The sequence below is a fragment of the Topomyia yanbarensis genome, chromosome 3 (assembly GCF_030247195.1).
Source record: "Topomyia yanbarensis strain Yona2022 chromosome 3, ASM3024719v1, whole genome shotgun sequence".
NCBI lineage: Eukaryota > Metazoa > Arthropoda > Insecta > Diptera > Culicidae > Topomyia > Topomyia yanbarensis.
The window spans coordinates 22,913,487-22,936,788 of record NC_080672.1 but is presented as its reverse complement, the minus strand read 5'-3'; the positions used below and the strand labels follow the sequence as shown (position 1 = coordinate 22,936,788).

At 36.7% G+C, this 23,302-nt stretch overlaps 1 protein-coding gene across 3 annotated transcripts in view; it reads right to left on the bottom strand.

Moving 5' to 3' along the window:
• Positions 1 to 16,365, bottom strand: part of LOC131689305 (uncharacterized) — a 237,287-nt gene extending 220,922 nt beyond the window's left edge. Inside the window, exon 1 of one of the 3 annotated variants that reach the window (XM_058974298.1) lies at positions 16,232 to 16,365. The gene's annotated coding sequence lies outside the window, so the exon portion shown is untranslated. Of the gene's footprint in view, positions 1 to 15,515; positions 15,990 to 16,231 lie in introns of those variants that run through there. The other 2 variants (XM_058974299.1, XM_058974296.1) reach the window with 2 other exon arrangements.
• Between the last annotated feature and the right edge of the window lie 6,937 nt (positions 16,366 to 23,302).

Below are 23,302 nucleotides of genomic sequence, written 5' to 3'. Positions count from 1 at the left end.
GGTAATTCAGCAAAAAGAAACAGTTTTTTTCTGTCACATATATTTGTTTTTTTTTTTATTTCTTCACTCATTCTGAAATAAGCTTGATGTAATCTTGAATCAACCTCCTTTCTCGTTAGCATCTTGTGGGATGCATTTGGCCTAAATTTAAACTTTACATTTGATCAAACTCGATTAGAAATTCAGTCATTTCATTTGATTTCGATTGAGAATCCTGATTGACAATTTCATGAAGGATAGATTTGTGTTCAAGTTTGTTAACTTATGGGAATCGCTATACACTGAACAGAAATTGCAATAGTAAACAAGAAATATTATTTAAAGGTTTTGTCTATTGTACGAAGATAGCGATCTCAATATAAAACTAGATCTAGAAAGTATCACCTTTATCCGAAAGACGTGTTGCTGTTACTTTTTCCAGATTCTGAACTGAACTGGCAACTCTGTCTTCTTGATATGTGGTCGTTGCTCTTATCCCATATGTATCACGAGGGAAATCTTCAATAAACAGACTTGTATTACTTTGAGAATTTACTGAATGTGTGGTCCAGCCTTTTATTTTCTTGTTCGTTTTCTGTTGTACTCCATATTCAGCGAATAACGACTCCGGAATTTCTTAAAGGAAATTATGAAACTTGATTTTGTTCCTTTTTTCTAAAATTATGTGAAGTATGTTCGATTTGCAAATATAACGTATTTTGAGGGCAAGCAAAACTCTGCATCTATAAATTCTGATGCAATGAATGTACCCCAAAAGATAACAAACGTGGATTAAAACTCAAAGAGATTTTTTCTTTTTCAATCATCTTTCTTTTAATGTTGATAAGGACAAACAGGATTCTCAATTTAAAGTTGCAATAACATCCGACTTTTATTACAATGACTCGAACTGGCTACTTTAGTTCATTCAAATATAATGTTTTGAATTTAAGCCAATTGTATTTTAGCATGCAGGATAGGATCAAGAAGAACTGAAAAGGCACGAATACTTGGTAAAATCCGTTACTACATTAATCAACATCTAGAAAAGGTAAGAATATCGAATAAATTTGGTCAACCTTTCCACACCTCCTGGTTCATAAAATGCCATTTTCGCCCCAAAAGCCGGAGGAATCTAAAAATATATTTTTTCTGCTGAGAATGGGACTTTGTAAACATTGAAATTTATCTGAATATACTGTTCATCTAAACCCAACATATTTTGTTAGTCCTTGTTAATCGATTTCTGGATTATAGGCACACCTAAAAACTGATAAAAGTTTAATAACTTTCTCGGGTAATTTTACATCGATTTATAGCCTTCTACGATGTTGCAGACAATGAAATTGTTCGTCAGATCTTCACTTTTAGTATTTTTTGAATGTCTGTAGTAACAATTAGTAGCAGAAATGCGAATTAGGTTCATTAAAAAACTTAAGTTTTCAATCAAAATACTTTAAAATAAAAAGTTGTTCTAGACCCCCCGACCGATTATTTTGCCCTTGGTTTCAAATGAAAGGGAAAAGTCCTTTCTTTCATATCCCGAAGTTTTACAGATGCCGATGTTGTTCGGCGAAGACAGCGTGGGTGAGTGAACTTCATTATCATCGAAATTGGTTTAGACCGGAAAGGGTTAAATTTTCAGACATTTTCAAAATTAGAGATTTTTGCGCTTCTGCTAAGGACGTGCATGATTAGATACATCTGAAGAATTAGTAAAGAATTACAAGGTGATATACAATCAACTGAAACTACCTTTAACAGTTCTGGGATTCAATTGTAAAGTAAAAACTATTTTAATCGAAAATTTCCGGAAAATTATCGTCAATAGATTGAAAATAGACAGAGAAAGAATGACCGGAACGCTGACAATTCATTTTTTATTGGACACACTGAGCAAAAATATGTCCTCAAGCAGGAATCGAACCTGCGATCTCCCAGTCTCTAGTTGGATCCGTTAATCACTGGGCCATCAAGAAACTGTGATAATGTCATCACAGATTCCCAACATTTGTCGTGACAGTGTCGTGATCACCGCCACAGACCCAATTCCTACCGATGGACCCAGCTAGAGACTGGAAGATCGCAAGTTCGATTCCTGCTTGAGGACATATCTTTTGTCAGTGTATCCAATAAAAGGTGAATTTTCACCGTTCCGGTTATTCTTTCCCTGTCTATTTTCCATTGGTCCCCTTTCTGTAAACCCTTGAACAAAGGAAAACACATGACTGTAATCGTTTGTTACAAAGTCCTCTGTTTATTTTAAGTATGTGCCTAAATGTTTAATGTACTGTCACGTTTCTAAATAATATAAGGGTTAGTAGTAATAAAATGTAAATACTGAAAATTATTTGTTATTTGTTAAAATTAGGATTAGTAGGATTAGAATAAACACATAAATTGTCAACACACTAAAAACAACACTGTGGGTACAAGTGGGTGGTAAAACCAACGAACACCAAACCGTATAACAGATAATGAAAGGGGGAGGAAATCTGTTATACGGCAGGCGAAAAATGGTAGCGCGACACTTCCAAAGTTCGCCCCAGAAAGCCGTGGAAAACCGCCAAAATGCTTCGCCATCTAAGACTTATGGACTACTTGATGAGCCCACCACAGGTCATACGTAATCTGGCGTTCGTGTGCTTAACACCTTAAAAGTGAAGTGAGTCTATGTCTATAACTATGTGTAAGTTAAACGATCAGTGAGGTGTGATTACAACCGTTTATTCAGGTAATAGCCTATAAATTAAATTATACTGCGGTTGGGAAGTTGGAGTTACGGCTAGGCTAGAGCTAATTGTCTTCCTGAACACCCTCACAGGACCTTTTTCTTGATTTCATATAAAATTTCCCGTGCCTTGGGTGACGCAATCATAACCACCCGGCAGCACACGATTCGGCCTAGCGAGCCCTGGATGCTCGCTACGTCTAACCCGTAAAAGACCAGCGATCGTCCTCTGGCCTTGGGCTATAACCGTTAAGGAGAACTTACCCCTCTCGGCACGGTCACTCCGGTATCGTCCTGGGCCTGTCGATACTCGTCAATGAGGGAAGACGCCAGCAGCCGCCATTAGACTCCACCACTCCGTCAAGAACCCGCCAACCCACCAGCGAGAACAGCAGCCACCATTGTAACCAGTTCCCGAACCCCATCGTCGTCCGCAGAAGTCGCGCGAGTGCTCGCAGGACGGCCCCGAACCACCAGCAGCTTGCAGCAACAGCAGCGGTATGTACCGGTAAAAACCCACAACCCACACACACAAGCCATAGTTCAATAAAAAGCGAATTAGTTAAAGTTAAATTCATTTTAATAAAAAAGGTTTTTGAAGTTTACATTTCGGATTCAATTGCCAATTTCACAACCCACAATTTAGTTTAGTGATAGTACCCTGCACAGTTGTTCGCGAAACCCCTCCGATTACCCAGTAGTAAGCCGACCCTGAGACCCAGTTCGAGGGGGCTCTTGCTACTGAGCTTTAGTAGAAGAGTTACATGACTCACGTCAAAACAAGGAAAATGTGTAAATAAATTGAAACCAAAAATAAAAATGTTCACCTCTTGTACATACCTAACTAGCTTTATCAAGGCACTAACGCATTTCGTCATGGATTTTATGTCACATGACAGCCCAGTTGTATTTTTTAAAGGCCCACACTGTTTCGACAGACTTCGCAGCCGATTCGTAGTGTACAGAACAGCTGTTACTTCATGCTGTTTCTCTGACGTCACTCCGCGCATGATTCGGATCTCGGCCAATCATTTATTGTCAATCATTCGCTTAGTATCTATCAACTGTTGCTCTTAGATTATATTCACAATTATAAGTGGCAATTGATGTTCATGGAACACGACGCGATGCAGCAACAAAGAGATATCAATAGCTAATTCCGGATAGCGACTAAAGTGTTGCGACTAGTTGCACCGTTAAGTTAGTCATCTTTAAGTTACTCATGAGAATATGGCCTTAGAAAGCAAGCAATATCTCCCGTTCTTTTTTGTGTTCGTTATGGAGAGAGGTGATTAGAAGTCAGGAAAAAAGAGAGCAAAAATAATGGAAAAGGTATTGCGATCCGATTCTCTCACTCCGGTTCAAATAAAGCAACATTTCCGAAGGAACCTTACGTCCTCGTAATTTGTACAGATTTGGTGCGTTAGGTGCATCAACTTTAACTGAAGCTATTTCTCCAAGTATAGTATAATTATCAAACCAATATTTAAGGTTTCGTCAGGAAGTCGCACATTTCTTTTCTGTTCCAGAGCTAATTTATTTTTATTCAGAAAGCATTTTTTTGTATTTGTTCAGAAATTCATGTACTCAAATTTTTCTCGACCCCCATTTGATCAGCCCCGTGAGCACTTGGAAGTATATTGATAATTTCAGATCTTAATAGCTTCGAAAGCGTGTATTAATTTCATATTTGAATAGCAGCTAGGGTTGAGAATGCGCATGAACATGATGACTGTACGATTCGTAGTTGCTACTCCGTGATTGACCAGAACAAGCGAAATTGCACAGAGAATCAACGAATGGGGTCTGGGAGTAACTATCCATCCTCAATATGCACGTTTCGAGAGATCTATACTTTGAAATGCCAATAACGGCGCTGGCCACGTCATTACAGTCTTCGGGGAGGGAAAGGAATGCTAGTGTAACAAACTTTTATTATGGAGACCGTGTATACCACTGCATCTCCACGTTTGCCACGGGAAGGAGTTTTTGATAGTGGGATGGGTTACAGAAATCTGGATTCACCTTGTTACGTGATACGATCTATGCAATTCTCTGAAGAGTTATATTGTATTTATTGACCTGGGCAGCCGACTGCTGAGAATTTATGGTAGACTTATAGATGTTGAATTAGTTTGGAAATGCTCGGTTTGTAAAAAAGCAACTTCAGATCCGGGCAATCAACAGCGGGGAGCGTTGCTTATGTTGAATTGAATCAAACAGTATGTGAACGATTTTATTATTCCTTGGTCCTTTATTCTGACAAAACACAAAATTTCCAGAACAATGCAATATAAAAAAGAATTACAACGATACGATGTATTCTCTTCCTTGTGTCGAAAGCGAGCGGTGTTGAAATGATTGTGCTCAATCATATTTATACATTCGTGTCTTGAATGATGTTATTGGTTCACTTTAGCAAGTTTTACGTAAATTACTGTTTTCCTAAAAAAATTCCTATTAGAGGATAATACAGAGTGGAAAAATATGTTCACACATTATTGAATTGTAAAGACCTGGTCAAACAACGAATCACAATTTTAAAATGTCACTATTTCCAAGTATTTTTGCGCATATAAATTCATCAAAAGCATTAGAAATTCGACCAATTTCAAATTGTTGGCAGTTTCCATTAGCAGATTAAATTCATTCAATATATATTTTGCATTATCCAGAAGTTCGGAAATCAAGTGTTGCCAAATCTGTTGGAAAGCTTGAATAAAAAAATTGTTGCTTTTCAAATTCCAACATTTTTGCAAGATTATTAAAAGCCGTAAGAGCTACAGTATTTATATTTACTTTGTTTGCACAAAATTGAATATTGTTAGGACACTCACATTATAATGCTCCAGGAATTCAATTGAATAAATCAATGAGAATTACCGATGTGCCTTTGGTCATTGTTTCAGGGATTGAGATCTAGTTATGAACTAGAGAAATCTGTCTATAATATTTACAATTCGTGCGTCCATCCAGTGATATGAAAAGAATCAATTTGATGAAATGGGATCTGTAGAAGAATTTTTTAATACCATTTTGTCATTTTTACATTTAAAATACCATGATACCGCGTGATACAGCAGAATTTGTGGCAGGATAGCAGATAAGGCTAACGCAGAGTTGAACTGTTTCACCGTATCTTCAAAGCGCCTGCCAGATCATAAATTTCTGGGAAAATTTCGACAGTCTTTTCTCTCAAGCCCACTCTGAGACGACAAACATGGACTTAATGCTAAAATCTTCCTGTCCAGGGATGTGCGGCTTTGTCGCTCGTTTCGTCATCTATAACGATGCAACACGATTTAATGAGCAGCTGCAGGCAAAATGTTCTGAGACTGATTTTTCTGTATCGATTCTGTTGGTTATTTTCGGCAAACTTAAGACTAAGACACAACGAAAGTAATGAAATAGAAAGGCGGATAGGTATTCTAGAGTGAATCAGTTATAAGCTTTGAACGGATAACTAGGACTATGCAGGCTCATATGAACATGATCGAAAGGAAAATGTGAAGAGTCCTTTGCCTTCTGCTAATAAGACTGGTTTTTGCAATGACACCTTTCTTGCATTTTCGACCGAAATCATAATCGGTTTGAATTCTCAAATATCCCTTATTTACAACGGCTTTCTTTTGGAATTGATTCACCCACAACCGTTTAATATATCGTTTAAAAGTAACTATCTCGAATCATTAGTCCTGGTTACGTGCCTGCTTCAGAGGATTTCTGTTGATATGAAGACAACAAAGATAAATTCAATCTTTGTTCAGAATTTGAGCGCTTTTGCGGACATATTGCAAGTGAAATATCAAATTGAACCAATTTCTCGTAGCCATGTTATAGAAAGCTACTTTCATACTGTAATGGAGATAAAATATGATTACATAAATACTTCACATAACTTATTGTACTGGTTTCCAACCATTACCGGAAAGTATGTTTATTTTAACATAAATTATGGTTCAGTACGATTGACCAGCCTTACTTCCTCGTTCCCCTAAACTGGTAACAAATATCAACAACATTCAATAGTATTCAGTAAAAAAGTATCCGAAAAAAAATCCACTTCAAAGTGAAGTACCCATCCACAGAAAAGAAAGTTAAGGGCACTCAAAAGTAAAACCGCAATTTCTGCGTCGCCTCCAATGATGGCACCGTCATCGCCGAAAGGTCGATGCCAAACCTCATTTATCATCGCCTAAAATCAATAGCATATTTTTATCCCAAAAATTCCACGGTATGAAAATGTGAAAGCACAGATGTGAATCGATCGAAAAGTAGAAAGGGGAAAAACTGCTCCTCGCAAGAGATTGGAAAAGTCCACGATACTTAATTATAAATGAGCTCTCTCATCGCACTAGAGTCCAGTTTTGACTAAATTATAGCATCGGCAATGCTGAAAGCAATGTGCCCATTGCTATATACTAGCAGTGTTCTCGTGTCTGAAACAGAGTCGCTAACTTAGCGCTTTGAATAAGACTCTTTGATTTAATTGGTAACATTTATGACAAGGGATTAATTTCCTAAATTTAGTTCTCTGATAGAAAGGAAACACTTATAAATGACGTAGCAACATCCTAATAACATAATATCACAAAACTCTATAGACTCCTTCTGCCATATTGGCATGGTTTTGATAGTATGAGTGTAATATTCGTCTGACACCACAATCAAATCGAAATCGGCTTTGACAAAAAATACCAACTTGAGTGTGCTGATACCGCAAATTTTTTGACTTTAGTACGTCAGGATATGTTTCTATGAGCATTTGAAGATTTTATTTGTATTAAAACTTATGTAAATAGCCAAAAGATATTGCTAATTGTGCAATAAATAGATACTGCAATTTTGTTTGTGATCAAGGTCACATAATTTCAAAACCGTCAACTTTAGACGTTTACTGCCTTCGAGTTTTTTAGGATAACACAGAACATTTTTGAAAAATATGATTGTGATGATTAATACTCCTAAAAGTAATTGTGGATGTTCATCTGTGCAAAAATATGATTTAGAGACAGTTTTTGGGAATGATGATAGAAACAACCGTGTTGAAGACAAAGTATCCAGCACATGAAAATCAACTACTAGCACCATCCGCCAGGTAAATAATGCATATAACGGCAGATTTAAGCTGCTAAGCCCCAGGAACGATGAAGTGCGAAGCAATCGACCAAAATAGTTATCTCTTATTTTAAAGAAATTGTTACTATAGATCTTGCCGTAGTAATCTGTCGAGATGAGTTAGTCGCAGAAGCAAGAAGTGATGTTCCGGGTCCAAATACGGTGACTATTGATGCCTCGTATAAGACCGAGCATTCGTGATGTGGAACATTTTCTGAATCTGAAAAAGGAGGTTAGACTTATGGAAGTCACCTTAATCGAGTTCTATCTTGTCAGGCATTCAGCGTTCATTTTCAATAACTTAAAACGCATGGTAGTGTATGACAATGCTATAATCAAGATTCTCATATATAGCGACGATGAGAAACTCAATGTTCGGCTACAAGATCAAACACCGATTACTTACAGATTCATGTAATATTTGAGATAAATGAAATGCTTCCTGGTATCTCAAATAGTGTTTTGTGGTGAGAATGTCGGTGGATTGTTCCGTTTCCGTCTACCTGGCATATCAGTACAAGACATAATGCGATAGAACCATTACATAGATTCTTTGCACATACCAAGAACAAACTAATACGTGCCAATTCTGTGAAAAAGGCACATTACGGTCTACTCTTCTCAGAAACCGCTGAACACAAACAGTTGCCAAATTTGTGGCAACTGCTCCGGTAATATTGACAACGGCAAAAGCTGCGTCAGGCACCTCAAAATCTACAACCAGTACCATAATTGAAGAAATTCACACTCGTAAGGGCAATAAGCAAGGAAGAGATAGAAAAAAAGACATTTCCCCGCTCCGTAAACAGATATCCACGTCCATCTGCCGAACAACAATTAAAACTCCTTTTATTATTTTAATATGTACATAAAATACCCATCGCTCCGTTTGGCTAAAGCATTTAACCGAGTCAAATAAACGAATTATATAAACAAAAGTTGAAGAAATATAATATAAAATCTTATATAAAAGTTGAAGAAGTTTTATAGACTAGCTAATACCCATCGCACTTTGCTGCGATTTTCTACGAAATAGGAGGAAAACACAATTTGTCCCGAAGCGTCATCTGGCGGGTAGATAATCTCCAACCAAAGACACACAAACACGCTCCATAACAAATGCCTACTATGTACAAATTTTTACGGCAATCGGTTAAGCCGTTTGGGAGTCTATAAATCATATACATATAAACATTGACTTTTATATATATATAGCGTGTAAAAGAAAAAAAAATCGTCTAAAAGTAGACAGGGCATAAATTGGGACAGCATTGTTTTTACTGGGGTTTACCCACGAATACACTCGTATTATTAACTTTGAAACGTACACACTAGAACTAGAACTAACGGTCGTGATTTTGTTTTTCTCTTTAAATCGGATGCTATTTGCTGCTAAATATTAGTAACATATTAGTCAATCAATCAAAGAATTGATAGATGATGTTTGCTTTCATTTGATTAATTTCGCACCACGAACCTAATGTTACAACCAGCCGCACCATGTTAGACGCATTCTGGAATTTCCAATTAATGTCCATATAAGTTTTAAAACGACGCGCTGTGGGAAAAAGTATCAAAAACGCGACTTTATTTATTAGCATGATAGAACGCCAAGTGCGGTTATCGGAAATATGCTCTCCTTATATAAAAATGTCGCTAGCATTTTTTTAAAATGATCGCAAAGTGCGTCATCATGCTTGTTTTGCCCTAATTCCACTTTTTGTTAGTGTTTATTTTTATTACCATAGTTGGTTAGTGTTTCACATGCAACGAAGTCCAAGAAGTAGAAGATAGTAGGATTGTCTTCATCAAACTTTTTAATCCGTTTTCCCCAATTTGGGTTTTTAACTTTACTCAACATCACAGACTGTACGGAACGTGTAAACTCATTTTACCCCATTTTTCCCAAACTTAAGAGGGAAATTAAACATGGCAATATATTTCGGAAAGAGTCTGCGTGCAGTTTATCAATAGTTGTATTGCTTACGTAAAATAGTCCTGGAAATCGATTGCAGATAGAATGTCCGCATGAAATATGTGAACCCATTTTACCCTAAATTCTTCTTAAAATCAAGATTGAGGTTAAACCAAAATTTATACTTAGGGAAGAGGTCAAATATAGCCCCTCCAAAATAGTTACTTTTAAGTAAAAAGACCGGGAAATCGGTTGAAGATAAATAAAACGACCGCACGAAACATGTGTACCAGTTTTACCCTAGTTCCCAGAACTCAAGTTTGAAGTTAATTCTTATTCCACATTCCACATTTAAGAAAAAGGCTGAGTGCGGCATATCAAAAGTAATATTTCCTATTTGTGCAATTCTGAGAAATTGATTACAGGTACTTGGAATGACCGTACAAAACGTGTGAACCCGTTTTACCCCACGTTTTCTCATATCTCGTGTTTCAGTTAAAGTTAAGTTCGGAAACAGGCTGAGCGCGAATTTCTTGTAGATAAAAATTACTGCTTTTCATCAGCTGCATTCAGTCTCTGTCCTAGAAGCACAGCCAGGTTTAACTTCTCACGTGAGTTATGAGAAGAATTGGGGTAAAACAGGTACACATGTTTTGTGTGAGCATTCTAGTTACTTTTAATTGATTCTCTGGACTATTTAACATAAAAAATATTTTTTTTCAGCCGGTCTAAATTTAGTTCTGAAATGTAGGGTAAGTATAATTTCACTCTTGTATGAGAGAAAGAATTGGGGTAAAATGGGTAAATACGATTCCTGTGGTCATTTTAAGTATGTTCAATCGATTCCCTGAACTTTTTTACATAAGAAAAACTACTTTGGTAAGCCGCTTTTATCCTCTTTCTGAAATGATAAGTAAGGTATAATTTCACACATACCTTATGGGAAGAATTGGGGTAAAACGGCAATACGTTATACGTCTCACGCGGTCATTCTAACTATCTTCAATTGATTCCCCGGAATTTTTAACATCTGCTTTTCATCAGCCGCAGTCAGCCTCTTTCAGACAAGCACAGTCAGGTTTAACTTCCCCCTTGAGTTATGGGAAGCATTGGGGCAAAACGGGTACACACTTTTTTTTTTGTTGGAGACGAACCACTATGAACAGTATTTAGATCTATTGTAGTACACACGTGTGGTTATTCTAATTATCTTCAATCGATTCCTCATAATTTAGTAATTTTGATCCGCCGTAATCAGCCTCCTTCTGAAATGTATAGCCAGATTTAACTTTATACTTGAGCTATGGGAGGGATTGGGTAAAACGTACACACGTTTCGGGCGGTCAGTCTAACTATATTCAAACGATAACCTGGACTTTTATACATAAGAGTTACTACTTTTAATCAGCCGTATATAACATTTTACTGAAATATAAAGCCAAGATTAACTTCAAACTTTAGTTGTTTGCGAAGCATTGGGGCATAATGGGTGTATGCGTTTCGTGAGATTATTCTAATTATCTTCAACCGATTCTTTGGACCTTTATAAATAAGAAATGCTAGTTTTGGTCAGCCGTATTCAGCTTATTTTCCGAATTATATATTCAGTCTTGAACATAAACTTAAACGAAAAGGGCAATTGGGGCAAAACGGGTATGATAGCGTATTGTGCGGCAGTTGCAAATACTAGCAATCAATTTTTCAAACCTTTTTACATAAGAAACACATTTCCTGGTAATCCAGTTTTGCACACTTTGCGACGTTACAACACAGCAAACAAACATCAATAGGCAATCGGGAAGAGCGACTAAAATGTTGTGACTGGTTGAATTTATAAGTAAATAAGTTAGGACAAACATTTCAATTTCATGTCCTCGGTAAGTGTCAGTCTCTCGTTCTGTTTTTTGTTTGTTATGGTATAAAATGAGAGAGATGATTAAAAATCCCGGAGAAAAAAGGGGAAAAACGACCAATCTAAATCATCTCAAGAGAACCTCTGCTATTTTTTCTATACACTCAACACGAGTGATTTCGGATTTGCCCTCCGATCTTGTCATCGCTGTTGGAAAAAGAAACGACATTTTCGAAAGAACCTTTCGTCTTTATAATCCGCACAATTTTTATTAAATTAATGTTGATTATTGTGAAATAAAACCAAAGCAAATTAAGATTTTACTCTAATAACAAACCAATTACTGAGTAGATTAGTGTTAACATATTCGTTTGACGAATTGTCGAATTGACTAAGAAAGTGTAAGCAACATAGCAAATCCTACAGCCAGAAGGAACTAGACAGTAAGCCATAACACTGGAGCTGACAAAAGTTTGGCAGGAATCGGATAAATTGCAGTAATTTAAAAGATAAATCTAAAAGAAAGCCTCTTCGACAAAGAAAAATGTGTCGGAAGCAAGTAATGCTGAAATTATTGAGCTCACCCATATTTATAGTTTCTAGTTACCTTTATGGCATTAAATAAATTGTACGTAAATTGGAGGATATCTATGATCAGTGCTAAGTAATTTTCTTTCGATCAATGGACAATTTCAAGGCAATTTACATTACTTAAATATATATTATGCATTGGTCAAAAATCCATGCATTCCTAAATAAAACTTAAAAGCTTCGTGCGCTCAAATATAATAGTTTATTAGTCTTGGCAATCTTTTCAAATCCCAACGGTTTTTCAAGATTGCTGAAAGTTAATAGAGCAAAACTTTACGTTTTGACAATGAAAATTACAAAACACAAAATATCTATTTTTTAAATTTTGTATTATGCGACCGAATCTTTGTGGAATATTTTCTAAAAGAGAACATGGAATTTTGGCTTGCGAAAGTCACCTATATTAGATTTCATCACCTGCACCATTCAGTAGTGACATCATTCAACTTATTGGTCCAAGCAGAGAGATTCGTTTTGCAAAACTACCTAAAAGACGTAGTTGAAAGTGACAGCGTTGAAATAACAACTCCTACGTGTATGGAATGACAAGTATGACAAGTATGGAAGTATGACTACATATCCTAGCCCCGGTGAGCCAATTGCAAAATACATGTCGCAATACAATGGAGCAGAATTTGTTACACATGATCAGAGCTGCAAAATTTCAACAGGTTTTTTTGAACTTGAAGGAAGAACAAATCTCAAATCATGCCCTACTATGTTTAATTCGCAGTTGATGGTTTGCATAATTCATTCAAACAGCCGACCTACTCAATCATTTTCCATTCAATTTCAATTTCATTGACCCTGTGAATATCTCTCTACTGGGGTATTGACTGGGTTTTTCAAGCAAAACTACTCCGTACATACTTCTCACTGTTCATGTAAGCTTGAAAACGCAAAACTTGTCAACATTTAACCTAAACGGACCTCTACAGAGCAGATGACAGGTTTGGTTGGTGAATGAAAAAGCATCGATTTGAAATGAAGACGTACGATTCAGTCATGAAAATCCCGCCAACTTGAAAATGAATGATTGAGGGAGGCTTTGAATTTGAATCATGGTTGGGTTTAATCGAACTGAAAGTTGGCATTTGAAAATGAAAATTTGCACCACTGCACATGATACTTGGAGAAACTATGCCTATGCAATTTAAAACTCACGAAACTAAAATTGAACAAGCCACGCTATGGACCCATGAACGGAAGATTCCTACGAGCAATGAGACGGAACACCATGAGAAACTTTGGGTGAAAGATGCTGACGAGAATGCATCACACCGGTTGTTCACTCATCTACGGTACAAAATTATGCATATTTGTTGTCAAATTAGTGGTTGCTATTATTAATGATAACTACAAAGCAGCAGCCAGCACACTAAAATCAACAGCCAGTACAGTCAACAACAAAATTAACACCAGTAATAATAAGCCAACGCTGGTGCCAGCGGCACCTTATAGGTCACCAGCGTAAGCATCTGATACATTAAGATAATTGTTAAAGCTGTGACGTGAATGACAAGCGAAAAGTGTGTTAAATTAAATCAGTCACAAAAATGCGAATAACAGAGTATCCAGAGTACCTTCGCAGTACGCTTTGCCTGAACATTGTCTAATTTAATTTGCTTTAATAGTTTCTACGTGAAAAAGTCCGTAAAGCCTCGGTATGATATTATGGTAAGGCACTTGACGTGTTATTTAGGCAGACTTCACTGCCGATTCATTAAAATATTTTAATGGCCCTATTCCAGTGTGCCCTGCCCATGTATATGCACTGAATAGCAGAGTTACAAATAATCGAAGCTCTATTTTGACGGCTGAAAATAAACCTGATGCGACTCGCGGTGAATAGCAAAAATATTCATTCAAATATCCATGTTATTCATTCAGTTGAATATCGTACAATATATTCATTTCAATAATTATCAAGGAAAATGTTTTCAAATACCGGTAAAGCATATGAAACAACAATCATCATCGCTTACATTGTGCCAGGGCCTACTTTGATGCGTTTGATTCGTTGTTGCACGGTCGCTTCGTGTAATAATCGGAGATGAATGAAAATCTGCATGGATGAATGGGCGGTTTGTTCGTTTGACGTTTTCAACTGTGTCACTGAATATTGAAAATGAATGTGGCTGAATATGATCAATTTTCATTCAATGAATTTGAATATTTTTAACTCTGCTGAATAGACATCACGAAATATTCTTGTTTGGAACTTGCTATCTTTCCTATCCAACAAGAGAAACTTTTGAAGTTTCCAATCTTTTAATGATGATTTTGATGAAGCGGGTTTATTATTGAGAAAACTAGAGCCACCTCACCACGTTATTGTATGATAGGACTAAAAATTGGAATACTCTACTAAGAATCGACGAAGAACTTTCTTCTAAAAATTCGGATGATGGTATTAACTGCCTGGCCGCGGCGACACTCTGACTTAAAAATTCACTTAGCAAAAATTGAATTGAGAAATCGCCGTAATCCATTTTATTTCCAGCTACCTTCCGCAACAACACACACACACACTTACGCACACAAATTCGCTTCCGCATCAGTGGATTCCTACGCCGTTGTCCGGGGGAAGCCAGGCACAGAAATACAGGCGAATAATTTCCCCCAATAATTTAAATGAGTTTCGGTCGTCGTGTATCCTCGGAGCTGTATAACGCTGTCACACGCGGGCTATGGCTAGTACATGCCTGCCTGAGACTGTGGATTATTGTCCTTTTGCTCGTAGAGAACCATTTTTTTGTCCTCTTTTTCTTTTTCGTTATGGATGGAAAAAGGGGGAAACGACGACGGTGACCGAACACAGAGGCCAAACAAGCAAAACATACAAATGTCCTACTGCTTCTCCACTAATGATTCGCTTGGCTTTGGTGGTGAGGAAAAGTTGGTTGGGGTAATGCTTGTACAGTAATAGCCTCCATTACGATTGAATAGTAGTAGGACTAAATTTTCAAGGTTTTAGGTTATTGGGATGGTAGGCGGTGAGCAAACGTTCTGATATATCAGATAAGCGAAGATGCAATTTAGTTGATGAATGCTGTGGGTGGAGGGAAAGGATAACATTACCACAAAATTTGCATGTGTATTACTAAATGAGCTACGTGTGAGGTGAGCTTTCTTCTGGCTCACGAAAAGCCGACGAATATCCTTGGAACAGAGAGGGAGTTCCTCCCACTGCTCACGAGTGGCGGCGAAGCGGTTTTCATTGAACAAAATTGAAGAACGTTTCATTCTAAGAGGAGAGAAAAAGTAATCTAATTATGAAAGGGGTGGTCCGCAGCAACGGTTGGCTGTGCGGGGGAACGTTTTCTCACCTCTAGATTTTTTCAGTCGGATGAAATAACTTTCTATTCAGACAAATCACGGATCATTTTTCCCAGAACGATGCACATCTTTCAACACTGCAATTTTTCCCAAGTTTTCAGAATCGTGCTTCACAGCAACGAGTTACGTTCGAGGGAAAATCGATAATTTAGTACACAAACATTCTTCTCTTTGGGGTTAAAATTCACATTTTCACTTCACTTTTCTGGCGTAGTGGACGCTTGTGAACTGCAATTACCACTAGTGGGCTCCATTTTCTTCCTTAAATTGTCACATTTTCTTGGTTCAGTTGTTGGAAACTATCTAGAAGGCTCCACTTTTACCACTCACTCAGGCTGACAAGAACATTTTCCCTTTTTTGCGATTTTGAGGTCAGAGGGATGATTAGGATAGTCACTTCACCACGGCTCGACTCGGGAAAAGGTTATGAAACAGCTCCGTCTAGCGTACAACTGAGAAAAGTTCTCTTACGAGTAGACCGATTGAGGTGTGATTAGCTACACTCACCGTAACTCACAGTCAGCCCCCCACTGGAAAACAGCACACACGCGTGCAAGACTTTTGCCGCTCTCTGCTTTTCTCCAATAGTGGTAATAAGTGTTTGAATGGAAATGTTAAATTGACTACGCTAAACTGTGAGCAGTGAAATGTTTGCCGCTATGTACAGATAGAATGTTTACGAATCGTATTAATTATCTGTACTTACCAGTGATAAACAAAGATGGCTGTGGCTATATTGATAGATTCACTTTATTAACAGCAGAAGGAACAACTCAGTCAGCCGATCGAGAAACTCACTCACTGATAGTAATAGTAAACTTGGTTAGTCGTAAGACTGTCAGACTGAGTTGTACACATTGTCTCTCCTGTTTCCCACTACCATTAGGATCCATCCCGTGGAAATAACCCACCCAAATAATCCCACACATACTTTCCTGTGGGCAGTTTTCAAAGCAGACCGTCCATGTCAAGAGCAAATGCATTATTCATTTTCCAGTGCTCTCGCAGTTGCATACAAAAATGCCTCACCCTCGTGCAGCATACCTACACAGAGCAATCGATTTTACGAACACAAAAACCACCCGTCGTCGTCCTTGTACAGTCGACATTCTAAGAACGGCGGCTCTATGACGGTAGTTGTGCTATCTAGCAAAGCATCAGAGAGGGAGAAAGAGTGTCGCGAAAGGATTTCCCGCCCGCTCAGTGACAGGAAAAAATAGCGCACGTGAGTATGAGCACCTATCGGCGATGGCTGCTGTCGACTGGAAAAGTGGGTTTATTGCGAGCCGTAAATCACTGGCGGCCATATTTTATTTTTGGAAAAGTTGTTCTCTTCGACTTTCTCCTACTTTCCAGATGATCCCAGGATAGGCCGGAGCGGGAGCGAACGGTTTTGGCTGACCATGAAAAGTGCGATTCGAAGCGGTCGGTAGGACATCTGTTGGACAGAATCAGGATAGAGGAAAACTCGCTTGAAAAGTGCCGATGGGGGTCTGCCAATGGAACTTTATACTTCATTGGTAAAGGACTGATACTGTGCGAATATTATTCACTTTGATGAGTTGTAGTGTCGCGAGATTTGGTTGAAATTGAGTGAGCAGAACATATTTTGCTCAGAAACTGGATACAGTCTGGTATCCTACTACGCGAATAACTGGGGGCGTGAAAAAGGAATTTGCGTAATAGGAATCCCATAGCTTATGGGATTTTGACTAATTGGGGCTGTGGTTGAATATTTCGTCCGCGTTAACATTTAGCGCCATACTTTTTTTAGAAAAGTTGTTGTGCTTACTCATACCTACAATTTATGTGTGTGAATGTGACTATCGTTGAATGGGTTTAACATGAAATATATCGAAACACTGATTATTTTGAGAGGTGGTGTCTTAGGAAGATTTGTCCAGAAAGTCAAGAGCTTCTGGATGCTGGAAATAATAACTCGGTATTGTCCCACTAGGCGGCGATAGTACGAATGCGAATGTTCAACTAATGTCAAAATCATTATTTATCTCAACAACGTGAATATTTAGAGGGGTACTGTCTTCAGTAAAGTTGCTTTAGAAATCAAAGACTACCATATGGCGACATGTTAGTTTGAGATACTCTCACTATGTGGTGCTGGTAAGCGTACCACCTTTTTTCAAAATAGATCCGCCTGGTGGCGCTAGTGAGCATGCTCTATTTTTCAAAGTCTGTGTCTCGAAATCATGATAATTTAGAAGTGTGGTGTGTTCGGCAATATTCATCAGCGGGTCGAGTACTGTCCGAAGGCGAATAGATAATTTCGGAATTCGGCCACTGGGCGGCGCTAAGGAGAATACAACTTCCAGTACATGTGAGGTGATGTTTTATCACGAAAGTATAATAATAATTTGGGAAAATGATGTTTTCTGTAAAGTTTCTGAAGACGACAAGGGCTGTTTGATAATGACTAAATTAGATATCACCCGCTAGGCGGCGCTAGTGGGCATAGATCTTTTTATTTCAGTATCTCCAAATGGCGGCAATTTAGAAGGATGATGTCTTCAGCTAAGTTGCTCGAGATGCCAAGGACTGCCCGATGGCAACAGATTAGTTTGGGATACTCTCACTATGTGGTGCTAGTGAGCGTACAAGCTTTTAATACATGGTATATTGTAATATATCCCAAAAAATTGATAATTTAAAAAGATGTTTTTAACAAAATTCTTGAGGAGTTGTAAGGCTACCCGGCGCTTGTGAGCTAGTAAAAAACTACAAGGCGCTGCCCTATGCGGTTGCACGAACTGTAGACGTAGGACTATTCTACTTAATGTAAAATATTTTGCACCAAATTTGGAACTGATTTTAAAGAATTAATTGTTTAATTTAAACATTTCCATTTAATTTAAACCAATTTAAAATTTTGTTTACTAGTGCGGATTCCCAGGAATTAAGAAACGCGATTCCACTATTTTTTTAAGCATTTTCAATAAGTGATAAAAATTATCATTCATTGCCAAAGAGAACATGTTTTAAGGACCTAAATTCTCTGTTATCAGCCATTTTAGCATTTTGACTTATACTGAGAAGAAAAACTCTAACTAAATTAAAATAACAGTTTGTTTTCTTAAGTATGTTTATTTAGATCAAATTGCGGTTGCCGAGGTTGATTATTCATTTGTTGAGTACACGGCACGTGTTAGTGGAGGAAGTGAAAGCCGTATTTAGGGGCGGCTTGTTCCCCTCTTATGTTAGTAAGGTAATAGGTAGGAAGTGGGATACATACTGTATAATTAACATTGTAGTTGGCTGGTTGATCATTATTACGGATATGCACACTTTGTTGTAGTGGTTGCCAGCCTATAATCGCTGGGGTGAGGAAAGGGTATATAATTCGGATAGTTGTTGGCACTCCGAATCAGTCATGATGTTCTCTATATCATCTGCGTCATTACGTTCTGGTTGGACGGTTATCAAAGTAGGGTATGCATCGTAAACTCGTGAAGCAATACTATCAGGCACGTAGCCAGAGGGGGGACTAGGGGGCTAAAGCCCCCCCCCCCCCGAAATTTTTCAAAAATAAATTTAAGAAGCAACATGTTTTTCGGTAACTCGTAAAAAAATTGTATCTTGTTTGGTTTAAACAAATTAATGGGAGAATGGTGAGGAAGATTGCTATTTCGAGCCACCGAAGACATCGGTCACGATATCTACTCAGTATGCCGAGTCTGATAAAACACTTCCTTTCATATTGCATGACTCGTCGGAAGAACAAAAGAAACTGTTACTTTAATTCTTGCTGGGGTGATCCGTCGGATGATTGAATCGCAGAAGCAAGAAGTGGTGCTCCAGCCAAACGTGGAGGCTATTGACTTCCGGAATTTTTGCATAACCGAATTTCATGATGGGAAATATTTGCTGAAGGTGAAAATAGAGGTTATGCTTACGAACTTCGCCTTTAACGAGTTCTACCTTGTCAGGCATTCAGTACTTATGTTATTCAACAAATTAGCCCAAGCGAAACCAGTCATTTTGCAACTTGTAACACGTGGTTGATTCTCATATATATGGATGATGAGAAAATCAATGTTCGGCTACAAAATCTGATACCACTTACTTGAACCGCGGGCGAATGACCAGGAGGTTAAAGCCCCAAAAAACAAACTTAACTTATTTGAACCGTGGCCATTAAAAGATTGCTGTCACATTTGGAAAAAATAGAATTTATTATAAAGGACACATCTAGGAATTAGGATTTCGTCCTAGCTGACCCTGCACATACAAAACGCAATGCGATAGTATCATTATACACGTTACATCTTTGCACATCCATAGTCTCCAATACGATTACCTGCAAAACAAGCAATTGCCAAATTTGTGGCTGCTGTTCATATAATATTGACGGCAAAACTGCGTCTAGTATCTCAAAATTAACAGTCAGCATCATCATTGAGGAAGTCGACACTGGTGGCCCGTAAGGGGACAAAACAAAAATGAAATCAGATATTCGCGAACATGGACATGGCAGTTACCACGATAATAATACAGAAGTGTACAAGATAGATATGAACGACCACCAAGACGCGGTTGGTTATGAAAAATATTTCTCAGTCAGTAAACAGGTCAATCGCACGAGATCTGTTGGACAACCATTAGCGTTTTATCATTTTCATTGTTTACATCGTAGAAATATATTAAGGACTCAAGGCTTCATTTAGCTAATGCATTTTTTTTTATTCATTTCGTTTATTTGATAGGCACAAATGCGTTAGCTTGGCGGTGCCAAATTCTTTTGTTTTTACATTTTGGATATTTTAAAACTAGGAGGTTACAATGGTGAAATATTTTTTTTTTAAAGAAAAATTTTACAGCTATCTTAAGACTAGAAATAAGATTCTATATACAAGAGAGGGAGCAAAAGATTTTTTTTTATGAAAAATTTTAAAACAAGGAATTCAATAGTAATAGTTTTTTAGGAAATATTTACAGTTATCTTAAAACTAACAATATAGTTTGGTACACAAAAGGGGGAACAAAGGTTTATGAGAAAATTCACCGGTGTTTTAAAACTAGGGATACAATTTAGCTAATGCATTGAACCGACTCAAATAAACGAATTATATTATAAAAAATTTGTCCCAAAATTAACATTTATCGCTAGTGATAGCATCTAACAAAACTCATTTAATGCTAGATATTGGCCTGAATAAAAAAAGTTAGTTAAATCATACGCAAATTGGATTTCTGTAATAGATTAGAGCACTGTACGCTTAATATAAACGTCAGGCATCTCACTCAAGCGTGCTAAACAAAAACATTTCAATTAGCTGATGACATAGTTGTAGCCGAGACGACAGTTTTTTTTTATTTTCGCATCATTTTAATGCAATAGTATTTCTATTGACACTCAATTTCATTTTATGTGGGAAATGCGGGCCGTATTGATACACTGTTAGTCTGGAAAATCGAACAATAAGCAAGAAAAACGTGAAAAAGTAAACAAGCCAAAAAGTGGTAAACCAGCGGTTTTCCTGAGGTGTTCATCAACCCACGAATCGTATATTACTAATTTTGTTGATATGCAGAAACGTACACAGTAGCGGTAGGACTAACTGACGTGATTTTACACTTACTTTCCTTCGGATGTCAATTAATCAATTGATGCTAAACCACATATTAGTCAATCAACCATAATAAACTAACTGTTGCAACCACCAGCAGCATTTTAGTCGTTTTCGATGGTTTCTAATTAATGTCTATGTAAGTTTGAAAACGACGTGTCAATAGATTGATCAGACATCAGTAGGTTATCACGGAGAGCGACTAAAATGTTGTAACTAATTGAGTCTATAAGTCAATAAGGTGGGATTGTTTCGATTTCATGTTTTCATTATATTACAGTCTTTCGTTTTATTTTTGGTCTTTATGGAATAAGATGATAAGACATCACGGAGAAAAAAAGCAAAAAGGAATCAATAAATTGAAATCGAGGGGAAGTAAGTGCGATGTATTCCCTTCTATGTGTCGAAATTAAGAGATGCTGAAATTATTGAGCTTGTTCACATTTATAGTTTCTAGTTATGTTGTCAGCAATGAAGCATTTAGTAAAATTTTACGTAAATTAGATGATAGTAGTAACAGTGTTAAGTGATTGTCATTCGGTTTGGGGACAATTTTCTTGAATAGATTAAATTCCGGGCCGTTACCTTTAGTTGATTAAATCATTGAAATACATAAGTCATTCCACGTCAGTTTTACAACCAAAATTTCAATTCCTTCCAAAATGTTTTCGTGCATTCTTTAGCCAAAAATAATTGGCGCGTATTTTTTGGTTTGGCTCAATATTATATTTTTTCAAGTTATTCGCTTTTGAAGTCTATAAAATTGCTTACCAAAAAAAATCACAATTTTTTTGTTATATATCTTATGAAATTTGCAATTACTTGAAACAAATTGAATTTTTTTAAGGTTGGACCAAATTTTTTATTTATTATTTTCTTTAAGTATTAAAAATCATGTTAAAAAGATTGTGTAAAAACTTGGCAGTGGAATTCTTTGCGAGATATTACAATTGTAAACATAAAACAAGGCAATTTTACACTAAACGCCCAGTGAAAGGCCTGTTATAACTGAAATATCTCGTAAAACACTTCTAGTTCCATTCTGAAATTTTCACATAATCTTCTTAATATGGTTATGTAATCAAAATAAATTTGATTTCGGGGGACTTTAAAAAAATATTTGCTTTTCACATTAGAATACCCCCAAAAAAGTCTTAAATTTGCAGAATGCGAGTCATTCCACGATTTACAACTATAATTTTAGTTCCCTCCGATTTTTTTTGCATTCTTTAGCTGAAAATTATAGACACGATTTTTTTTACTTTGGCTGAATTTGATATTTTTTTCAAGTTATGAGTTTTTGAACTTTATAAAATACTAGTTAATACCCATCGCGCGTTGATGCGACTTTCAACGAAATAGGAGGAAACCACAATTTGTTCCGAAGCGCCATCTTGTAGGCAGATAATCCCTACCAATAGCACACAAACACGCTCCATAAATAAATTCCTACTATGCATAAATTTTTACGGCAATTGGTTAAGCCGTTTGGGAGTCCATAAATCATATACATACAAATATCGACTTTTAATAATATAGTGATTTTTTAAAGTTTTATAAATTTAATAGAATTGGACAATTTTCATTCCCTGATAACTGAGAAACTATTATAATTCTGGAAAAAAGCATTAAATAATAAAAGCTGCATTTTCGGAAGATCTTGGCGGATTTTTTTGAAATATTTGTTTTTGTTAAATAATTTATGTATTATGCAAATATTAGTAACAAATAATTTTTTTTGCAGGGTGGAGCCAAAAAAATAGCTTTTTCAAATAATTTATAATTATATCGAGAAGATTGTGTACAAATTTCAGAAAGAAATTCGAAGTATTTTACGAGATATTTCAATTACAATAAGCCTATCACTAGGCGTTTGGTGTAAAATTGCCTTGTTTTAAGTTTATAATTGTAATATCTCGCAAAGTATTTTAATATCCGCTGCCAAATTATTGCACAATCATTTTAACATTATTCTTAATTTTTAAAGAAAATCGTAAGTAAAAAAATTGGTCCAACTATAAAAAAAACTATTTGTTTCAAACAATTGCAAATTTCATAAGTTATATAACAAAAAGAAATTGCAATTTTTTTCAGTAAGCTCATTGAGTACACAACTTTTTTATTTAATATTTTTTGCCATATATCGAATCGTTTCCGAGTTATAAGTAATTGAAAAATTATCAATGTTATAAACT